This window comes from Moschus berezovskii, chromosome 1 (assembly GCF_049115385.1).
Source record: "Moschus berezovskii isolate FMDL1 chromosome 1, NW_MosBer_1.0, whole genome shotgun sequence".
Taxonomy (NCBI): domain Eukaryota; kingdom Metazoa; phylum Chordata; class Mammalia; order Artiodactyla; family Moschidae; genus Moschus; species Moschus berezovskii.
The window spans coordinates 160,918,498-160,929,109 of record NC_142460.1 but is presented as its reverse complement, the minus strand read 5'-3'; the positions used below and the strand labels follow the sequence as shown (position 1 = coordinate 160,929,109).

The 10,612-nt window shown below is 42.5% G+C and overlaps 1 pseudogene; it reads left to right on the top strand.

Annotated features, from left to right (window-relative positions):
- The first annotated feature begins 3,436 nt into the window (after positions 1-3,436).
- LOC129552327 (chromobox protein homolog 1 pseudogene) lies at positions 3,437-4,088 on the top strand (annotated as a pseudogene).
- The last annotated feature ends 6,524 nt before the right edge of the window (positions 4,089-10,612 follow it).

Here is a 10,612-nt window from a genome sequence, read left to right as displayed (position 1 = left end):
CAGCTTTCTTTATAGTCCAACTCTCACGTCCATACTTGACTACTGGAAAAACCATAGCTTTGACTAGATGGACCTTCATCAGCAAAGTAATGTCTCTGCTTTTTCATATGCTGTCTAGGTTGGTCATACCTTTTCTTCCAAGGAGCAAGCGTCTTTTAATTTCATGGCTGCTGTCACCATCTGCAGTGATTTTGGAGCCCAAGAAAATAAAATCTGTCACTGTTTCCATTGTTTCCCCATCTATTTGCCATGAAGTGGTGGGACTGGATACCATGATCTTCAGTTTTTGAACATGAGTTTTAAGCCTACTTTTTCACTCTCCTCTTTTACTTTCATCAAGAGGTTGTTCAGTCACTCTTCAGTTTCTGCCATCGGGGTGGTGTCATCTATATATCTGAAGTTATTGATATTTTTCCCTGCAATATTGACTCCAGCCTGGCATTTTGCAAGATGTACTCTGCATATAAATTAAATATGCATGTTTAATTTATGCTTAAATGACAATACACAGCCTTGACATATTCCTTTCCTAATTTGAAACTAGTCCATGTCTGGTTCTAACTGTTGCTTAACCTCTATACAGATTTCTCAGGAGGCAGGTAAAGTGATCTGGTAGTCCCGTCTTTTTAAGGATTTTCTAGTTTGTTGTGATCCACACAGTCAAAGACTTTGGAATAGTCAATAAAGCAAAAGCAGATGTTTTTCTGGAACTCTCTTGCTTTTTCTATGACCTAACAGATGTTGACAATTTGAGCTCTTGTTCCTCTGCCTTTTCTAAGTCTATCTTAACAACTGGAAGTTCTCAGTTCACATACTGTTGAAGCCTAGCTTGGAGAATTTTGAGCATTATTTTGCTAGCATGTGAGATGAGTGTAATTGAGCAGTAGTTTGTACATTCTTTGGCATTGCCTTTGTTTGAGATTGGAATGAAAACTGACCTTTTCCAGTCCTATGGCCACTGCTGAGTCTTCCAAATTTGCTGGCATATTGAGCTCAGCACTTTCATAGCATCATCTTTTAGGACTTGAAACAGCTCAGCTGGAATTCCATCAGCTCCACTAGCTTTGTTCTTAGTGATGCTTCCTAAAGCCCTCTTGACTTTGTACTCCAGGATATCTGGCTCTAGGTGAGTGATAAAACCATCATGGTTACCTTTGTCATTAAGATCTTTTTTGTATAGTTCTTCTGTGTATTCTTGCCACCTCTTCTTAATATCTTCTGCTTCTGTCCAATCCATACTGTTTCTGTCTTTTATTGTGCCCATCTTTGCATGAAATGCTCCCTTCGTATCTCTGATTTTCTTGAAGAGACCTCTAGTCTTTCCTATTCTATTGTTTTCCTCTAATTCTTTGCATTGACCACTGAGGAAGGCTTTCTTATCTCTCCTTGTTGTTCTTTGGAACTCTGCATTCAGATGGGTATATCTTTCCTTTTCTCCTTTGCATTTAGCTTCTCTTCTTTTCTCAGCTATTCATAAGGCCTCCTCAGACAACCATTTTGCTTTTTTGCATTTCTTTTTCTTGGGGATGGTCTTGATCACTGCCTCCTATACAATGTCATAAACCTCCATTCATAGTTCTCCAAGCACTCTATCAGATCTAATCCCTTGAATCTATTTATCACTTCCACTGTATAATTGTAAGGGATTTGATTCAGGTCATACCTAAATGTCTAGTGGTTTTCCCTACTTTCTTCAATTTAAGTCTGAATTTGGCAATACGGAGTTCATGATCTGAGCCACAGTCAGCTCCTGGTCTTGTTTTTGTTGACTGTATAGAGCTTCTCCATCTTTGGCTGCAAAGAATATAATCAACCTGATTTCAGTTGATCATCTGATGATGTTCATGTGTAGTGTTGTCTCTTGTGTTTCTGGAAGAAAGAATTTATTATGAATAGTATGTTCTCTTGGCTAAACTCTGTTAGCCTGTTCCCTGCTTCTTTTTGTACTCCAAGGCCAAACTTGCCTCTTACTCCAGGTATCTCCTTCCTACTTCTGCATTCCAGTTCCCTGTGATGAAAAGGAAGTCTTTTTTTGGCATTAGGTCTAGAAGGTTTTGTAGGTCATCATAGAACCATTCAACTTCAGTGTCTCAGCATTTGTGGTTGGGACATAGACTTGGATTACTGTGATAAGAATGGTTTGCCTTGGAAATGAAAAGAGATCATTCTGTCATTTTTGAGGCTGCACCCAAGTACTGCATTTCAGACTCTTGTTGACTATGAGGGTTACTCCAAGAACATAAGGGATTCTTGCCCACAGTAGTAGATATAATGGTCATCTGAATTTGCCTGTTCCAGTCCATTTTAGTTCACTGATTCCTAAAATGTCAATGTTCACTCTTGCCATCTCCTGTTTGATCACTTCCAACTTACCTTGATTCATGGAACTAACATTCCAGGTTCTTATGCAACATTGTTCTTTATAACATCGGACTTTACTTCCATCACCAGTTACATCCACAACTGGGCATTATTTTGCTTTGACTCCATCTCTTCATTTTTCTGGAGTTATTTCTCCACTCTTCTCTAGTAGCATTTTGGGCACCTACCAATCTGGGAGTTCATCTTTCAGTGTCATATCTTTTTTCTTTTTCATACTGTTCATGGGGTTCTCAAGGCAAGAATCCTGAAGTGGTTTGCCACTTCTTTCTCCAGTGGACCACGTTTTGTCAGAACTCTCCACCATGACTCATCCTCTTGGATGGCCCTACACAGCATGGCTCATAGCTTCATTGAATTAGACAAGGCTCTGATCCATGTGATCAGTTTGGCTAATTTTCTGTAATTGTGGTTCTCATTCTGTTTTCCCTCTGATGAATGATGATAAGAGGCTTGCGGAAGCTCCCTTATGGGAGAGACTGACTGGGGAAAACTGGGTCTTGTTCTGATAGGCAGGGCCATGCTCAGTAAATCTCAAATGCAATTTTCGGTTGATGGGCAGGGCTGTGTCCCCTCTCTGTTGTTTGGCCTGAGGCCAAACTGTGGACCCAAGGCTCCACTGGAGACTCCTGGACACTCACAGGCAAGTCTGGCTCAGTTTCCCACTGGCCTCCAAATTCAGATTCCTAATAGGATTACAAAAGAGGTTAAAACATATTTGTATTTAAGTGGCATACTCAAATTCAGAGTCTGCCAATGGTTGAACTAAACTATGGTAGCTCCTCTTAAGGAATATATCCTCAGTAGGATCTTCTATGTGGCTGCTCATTCAACAGCAGGGGATGAAAAGTGTAGATTAGATGGGAAAACAGCTTGTGAAAGATTTGTCAAAGCCAGTCTCTGTCTTTCAAAAGAAGGCTTCTCTGTCTTGGGAAAATCATATTGCATTAGCACTTCTCTTCAGTGTCGTGAACTTTGCTCAAAATCAACTTATTAAAAAAAAAGTTGGGCCGGCCGGACAAGACCCACCAGTAGCATGGCACCGATTCCTCTCGGGCTTGTGGGCGCTGCTCTGAGCAGCGTCATCCTTTATACCAGAAAGCTGGCGGGCACTATGGGGAAAAAACAAAACAAGAAGAAAGTGGAGGAGGTGCCAGAAGAAGAAGAATATGCGGTGGACAAAGTTCTAGACTGTCAAGTGGTAAAGGGCAAAATAGAGTATCTCCTAAAGTGGAAGGGGTTCTCAGATGAGGATAACACATTGGAACCAGAAGAGAACCTGGATTGCCCTGACCTCATTGCTGAGTTTCTGCAGTCACAGAAAACAGCACACAAGACAGATAAATCAGAGGGAGGCAAGCGCAAAGCTGATTCTGATTCGGAAGATAAGGGGGAGGAGAGCAAACCAAAGAAGAAAGAAGAGTCAGAAAAGCCACGAGGCTTTGCCCGGGGTTTGGAACCAGAGCGGATTATTGGAGCTATGGACTCTAGTGGAGAACTCATGTTCCTAATGAAATGGAATAACTCTGATGAGGCTGACCTTGTCCCTGCGAAGGAAGCCAATTTCAAGTGCCCGCAGGTTGTCATATCCTTCTATGAGGAAAGGCTGATGTGGCATTCTTACCCCTCAGAGGATGATGACAAAAAAGATGATAAGAATTAACTTTCTTGAATACCAGCCCCTGTCACATCTGACTGTGGGTTTCAAGTGGGGAAAGGAGTTCTACTTGTCTTGACACCATAAAGGTAGCTTAAGAAGATGTCCTTTGATACTCCAATGTTCATTGCAGCACTGTTTATAATAGCCAGGACATGGAAGCAACCTAGATGTCTATCTGCAGACAAATGGATAAGAAAGCTGTGGTACATATACACAATGGAGTATTACTCAGCTATTAAAAAGAATGCATTTGAATCAGTTCTAATGAGGTGGATGAAACTGGAGCCTATTATACAGAGTGAAGTAAGCCAGAAAGAAAAACACCAATACAGTATACTAATGCATATATATGGAATTTAGAAAGATGCAAATGATAACCCTGTATACGAGACAGCAAAAGAGACACAGATGTATAGAACAGTCTTTGGGACTCTGTGGGAGAGGGTGAGGGTGGGATGATTTGGGAGAATGGCATTGAAACATGTATGTTGTCATATGTGAAACGAATCTTCAGTTCAGGGTCGATGCATGTTACAGGATGCTCGGGGCTGGTGTGCAGGGATGATCCAGAGGGAGGATAAAGGGAGGAGGGAAGTGGGAGGGGGGTTCAGGAAGGGGAACTCATGTACCCTCGGGGCGGATTCATGTCAATGTATGACAAAACCAACCAATATAATATTGTAAAATAACTAGCCTCCAATAAAAAAAAAGGAAAAAAAAATAAACCTTGGGAACAGATAACCTGAGGGTTTGTTATGCTGCTTTTATATATATATATATATGAGAAATTTTCCATAATAAAAGATTTTTTAATAAAAAAATAATAAAAATTTTTTAAAAAGTTGCCTATCACACATATTAATTCTCCTTAAATCCACAACACAATAGGAACATGTGAGGAACCTCCTTTGGGAGACATTTATTTAAAGTTCAGAGGAAAATGCCCTCCTGACTAATATGACTGAAACTCCCTGCCTAAGAAAGGCAATGGTCTATGAGCAAAAATTCATAGACTTTGGAATCAGTGATCTGGGTTTCAAGTGCTGATCCTGTTGCTAACTACCTGTTTGATTTTGAACAAATCATTTAATTTCTGTGAGCCTTCTTTCATCATTTGTAAAATACGGATATAAATCCCACCTCTTGGGATTATTGTGAGGATTCAATCAGACACGTAAAAAAGTACCTCGAACATGAAAGGCACTTAACATTTCCTTTAACCTCTTAAATGAGAAAGACCTATGGTAAGAAAAAAAGAAAGAAAAATGTGTCTACCATGTGATACATCACTACCCATTGTGGGATGTCATTTTTACACAGTACATTTTATCACCTCTAAGACGTGACTTAGTCTTGTCAACTATTACCAAGAAAAATGGAGATCTTTGTCATCTACCACATACCTCAGCTGACTTATTATACGAGTTCTTATCCTGGACCCCCAAGTACTACAGAGCCTGCTTGAATGAGTGACAGTTACACTGACACCCAGAGTGAAAGTGAAAGTCACTCAGCTGTGTCTGACTCTTTGCGACCACTATATACTGACCTACCTCTTGAGAAACCTGTAGGCAGGTCAGGAAGCAACAGTTAGAACTGGACATGGAACAACAGACTGGTTCCAAATAGGAAAAGGAGTACGTCAAGGTTGTATATTGTCAACCTGCTTATTTAATTTATATGCAGAGTACATCATGAGGAACGCTGGGCTGGAGGAAGCACAAGCTGGAATCAAGATTGCCGGGAGAAATATCAATAACCTCAGATATGCAGATGATACCACCCTTATGGCAGAAAGTGAAGAGGAACTCAAAGGCCTCTTGATGAAAGTGAAAGAGCAGAGGGAAAAGTTTGGCTTGAAGCTCAACATTCAGAAAACAAAGATCATGGCATCTGGTCCCATCACTTCATGGGAAATAGATGGAAAAACAGTGGAAACAGTGTCAGACTTTATTTTTGGGGGCTCCAAAATCACTTCAGATGCTGATTGCAGCCATGAAATTAAAAGACGCTTACTCCTTGGAAGGAAAGTTATAACCAACCTAGATAGTATATTAAAAAGCAGAGACATTACTTTGCCAACCAAGGTCCATCTAGTCAAGGCTATGGTTTTCCCGTGGTCATGTATGGATGTGAGAGTTGGACTGTGAAGAAAGCTGATCGCCGAAGAATTAATGCTTTTGAACTGTGGTGCTGGAGAAGACTCTTGAGAGTCCCTTGGACTGCAAGGAGATCCAATCAGTCCATTCTAAAGGAGATCAATCCTGGGTGTTCATTGGAAGGACTGATGCTAAAGCTGAAACTCCAATACTTTGGCCACCTCATGCGACCAGTTGACTCACTGGAAAAGACTCTGTTGCTGGGAGGGATTGGGGGTGGGAGGAGACAGGGACGACAGAGAATGAGATGGCTGGATGGCATCACCGACTTGATGGACATGAGTTTGAGTGAACTCCAGGAGTTGGTGATGGACAGGGAGGCCTGGCATGCTGTGATTCATGGGGTTGCAAAGAGTCGGACATGACTGAGAGACTGAACTGAACTGAACTGAGACTATATAGGCCATGAAATTCTCTAGGCCAGAATACTGGAGTGGATATCTTTTCCTTTCTCCAGGGGATCTTCCCAACCCAGGGATCGAACCCAGGTCTCCTGCATCGCAGGTGGATTCTTTACCAGATGAGCCACCAGGGAAGCCCAAGAATACTTGAGTGGGTAGCCTGTCCCTTCTCCAGGAGATCTTCCTGACCCAGGAATCTAACTGGGGCCTCCTGCATTGCAGGCAGATTCTTTACCAACTGAGCTATGAGGGAACACCCAGAGAGCCGATGTCAAATTTACCCTGTTATTCTATGGTCACTCAACCAAATCAGCTCATCAACAAATGTTGTTTTTCAGTTGCTAAATTGTATTTGACTCTTTGTGACCCCGTGGGCTGCAGCACGCCAGGCTTCCCTGTCCTTCACTATCTCTTGGAGTTTTCTCAAACTCATGTTATTGGGTCCATGATGCCACCCAACCATCTCATCCTCTACCGCCCCCTTCTCCAACCCATATAAAACAAGCCCATATGATGTCCCATCTAAAACCACAGTTGTGCTCAAAGAAATAAAGTGCAGCATGTTAGGTAGTTAGAATAGGAAAAAGGAGTCCAAAATTGCGGTGGCTAAAAGACAAAGAAAGGGAAAAGCCCATGAAAATGGAACAAAAGAAAACCTGCAGACTGGAGTGAGAATTGAAAGGCTGTTGCTGAGCCATGAACAACACTGGGATTCCTGGCTTCCAGAGGAAAGGAATTAGATCTGGGGCCAATGACAAGGCTTGATTGCTCAGGGCTTTTGTGTAACAAAATTTTAATAAAGTATAAAAGAGATAGAGAAAGATTCTGACATAGACATCAGAAGGGAGCAGAAAGAGTGCCCCCATGCTAGTCTTTAGCCGGAAGTTATATACCTATTCAGTTCAGTTCAGTTCAGTCGTGTCCGACTCTCTGCGACCCCATGAATCACAGCACGCCAGGCCTCCCTGTCCATCACCAACTCCCGCAGTTCACTCAAACTCATGTCCACAGAGTCAGTGATGCCATCCAGCCATCTCATTCTCTCTCGTCCCCTTCTCCTCCCGCCCCCAACCTTTCCTAGCATCAGTCTTTTCCAGTGAGTCAACTCGTCGCATGAGGTGGCCAAAGTATTGGAGCTTCAGCTTTAGCATCAGTCCTTCCAATGAACACCCAGGATTGATCTCCTTTAGAATGAACTGGTTGGATCTCCTTGCAGTACAAGGGACTCTCAAGAGTCTTCTCCAACACCACAGCTAATTAGGGAAAGGAAATGTCTCAAAACTCAGAGAGTGGCACCAGGTCCCTCACCCACAACATGCACTTTGAGATAACATTGGCACAAGGTAAGTCATCCCAGGCCATAAAACGATTGACGTGAATCTTGAAGAAAGCGAGGTTTCCAAGCAAATACACAGTCTCACTAACATAGCTTAGAACATTTGCATGAGCAAAACATACTGGTTTGTCAAGTCTGTTCTGAGTCTTAGGTGAACCGACTTGAAGAAAGAGTCTAGGGTAAATACACAGCTCATTAGCATAGCTTAAGAAAAACATTTCCATAAGAAAAACACATTGGTTAGCTCAAGGTTTGAGAAAAGTTAAGCTTAGGTGGAACCAGGTGTCATCATGGCAACCCAGAATTTTAAAAGAAACTTCCTCTTAATTTTGTATACAGAAGGGAAAAAATCTGACAGTTTTTGTTTGTTTCCTCCTGCTGCTTAAAAGAGAGAGAAAACCATCTGATATTTTCAGCATATTTACTCCATTTGGGAGCCTCTAGCCTTCCTGCCTGTTAGCCTCTCAGAACCTCAGGTGAAACAAACACGCCCCCTTCTTGGTTAGCCCAATTTGCATAGACCAGTACTCTTGCCTAGAAAATCCCATGGATGGAGGAGCCTGGTAGGCTGCAGTCCGTGGGGTCGCTAAGGGTCGGACACGCCTGAGCGACTTCCCTTTCACACATTGGAGAAGGAAATGGCAACCCACTCCAGTGTTCTTGCCTGGAGAATCCCAGGGACGGGGGAGCCTGGTGGGCTTCCGTCTATGGGGTCACACAGAGTCGGACACGACTGAAGTGACTTAGCAGCAGCAGCAGCAGCAGGCTTGGGGGGAGGAGACAAAATATATAAAAAGAGGAAGCTAAGACGGATTGAGGCCTCTCCTTTGTGGTCAGCCCACCCTCATGCCTCAAGCTGTAACACTGGTCCACCATTTCAAATCTTTGCTGTGGCAAGATAGAACTGAGGAAATTACACACTCTCCCGACAAGCAGAAAACATAAAATGGGAGAATCAAACATTTTCCTCTCTTCTCTAGATCATCTCCCCTCTACAGCTACTCATAAGCTACACTCTGCTGTTAGAAAGCAACATGTTTCACTCCCTTACTTTATTCAGTCTCTTCTGAGTATTCAAAGAGGCCTCCCTAATGTTTTCATCCTTATTACTATCTGAAGTCATATCATAGATTTATGTTTATCTGAGTACTGTCTGATTCTTCCACTCATAGGAAAGCTCTCTAGGAAGACCAAGTCTTTCTCTGTTATATTGTTATTATTATAACTCACTGCTGTATCCCTAGTACTTAAAACTTATGAGAAATACAGCAGATGCTCAGCAAATATTTGAACAAATATTTACGAATGTCAACAGATTAATTGCCTAAGATAATGTGCTCAGTCACTCAGTCATGTCCAACTCTTTGCAGCTCCATTGACTATAGGCCACCAGGCTCCTCTGCCCATGGAATTTTCCAGGCAAGAATACTGGAGAGGTTGCCACTTCCTACTCCAGGGGATCTTCCCCATGCAGGGATTAAACCCCTATCTCTTGCATCTCCTGCATTGGCAGGTGGATTCGTTACCAGTACCGCTACCTGGGAAGCCTGTCTAAGATAATAATACATATTATTTATGCTATTTATTGAGTCAGATCCTCCAAACTTCTGGACCATCATCATCATCATCATCATTTTGTAGGTAAAGAAACTAAGGTTTCACAAGCTCAATGAACTTGCCTAGAGGCACTCAGAGTGCTTGCAGTGGCATAGGAGTCAAATCTACACCTATGCCCTTAGTCCCTATACCACATTGCTCTCTGGAGAGTTGGAGAATGGACAAGTGATTAGAATAATGGGCCTTTAAATTCACTCCCAACTCTGTGGCAGTGGGAAAACACTGAGAAGATTATACAACGTTATCAAAAAGTAAAACATTTTAACTATTAAGAAATAAGTTTGGCAACCCCTCACTGGAGCCTCTCAGTAGGAAATGGGTAAGTAACTCAAGTAAGTCAAGTAACAGGACAAGGAGCAAACATGTTCTACAAAGGGCAGTGTTCTTTAACTCTACCACCAGAGCCAGAACAGACTGATCTTATAAAGGTCCATTTGAGAACACAAGAAGCATCCTTTCTCCAAACCACCTGTTCTATTCCTGTCCAACCCCCACACAGCCTATTTATTGCTCAGAAAAGTGAGTTCATGTTGAGAACAGAGGGGGTGGAGAGCTAACAATGGTCTATGTGAAGATAAGAAACAAGTGCCTGAGCCCAGGCAAAGGCCTGCAGTGTTGTGAAGACAGTAACTCCAAGTTCTAGGGTAGATTTGCTTAAGAGTGACCATGAGTTTTTAGAGAATAAGTGAAGACTGATGAGTGTGTGGCTGTGCACACAAACGGGCACACAGAGACAATTCCTCTCTTTTCTGAGCACTTCCTGCCTGCTGCTGCTGCTAAGTCACGTTAGTCGTGTCAGACTCTGTGTGACCCCATAGACGGAAGCCCACCAGGCTCCCCCGTCCCTGGGATTCTCCAGGCAAGAACACTGGAGTGGGTTGCCATTGCCTTCTCCGACTTCCTGCCTACCACGTGTCAAATAGTCATTAGTTGATGTGATCTCACTTGCCTCGCTCTGAACTACTTCCCAAAAGTGAATGTCCTTTGTTTATATCACCAGCATCGACCAAAGTGTCCAGTATAGTTGATATTCCAATAAATATTGATTAAATAAATGCAT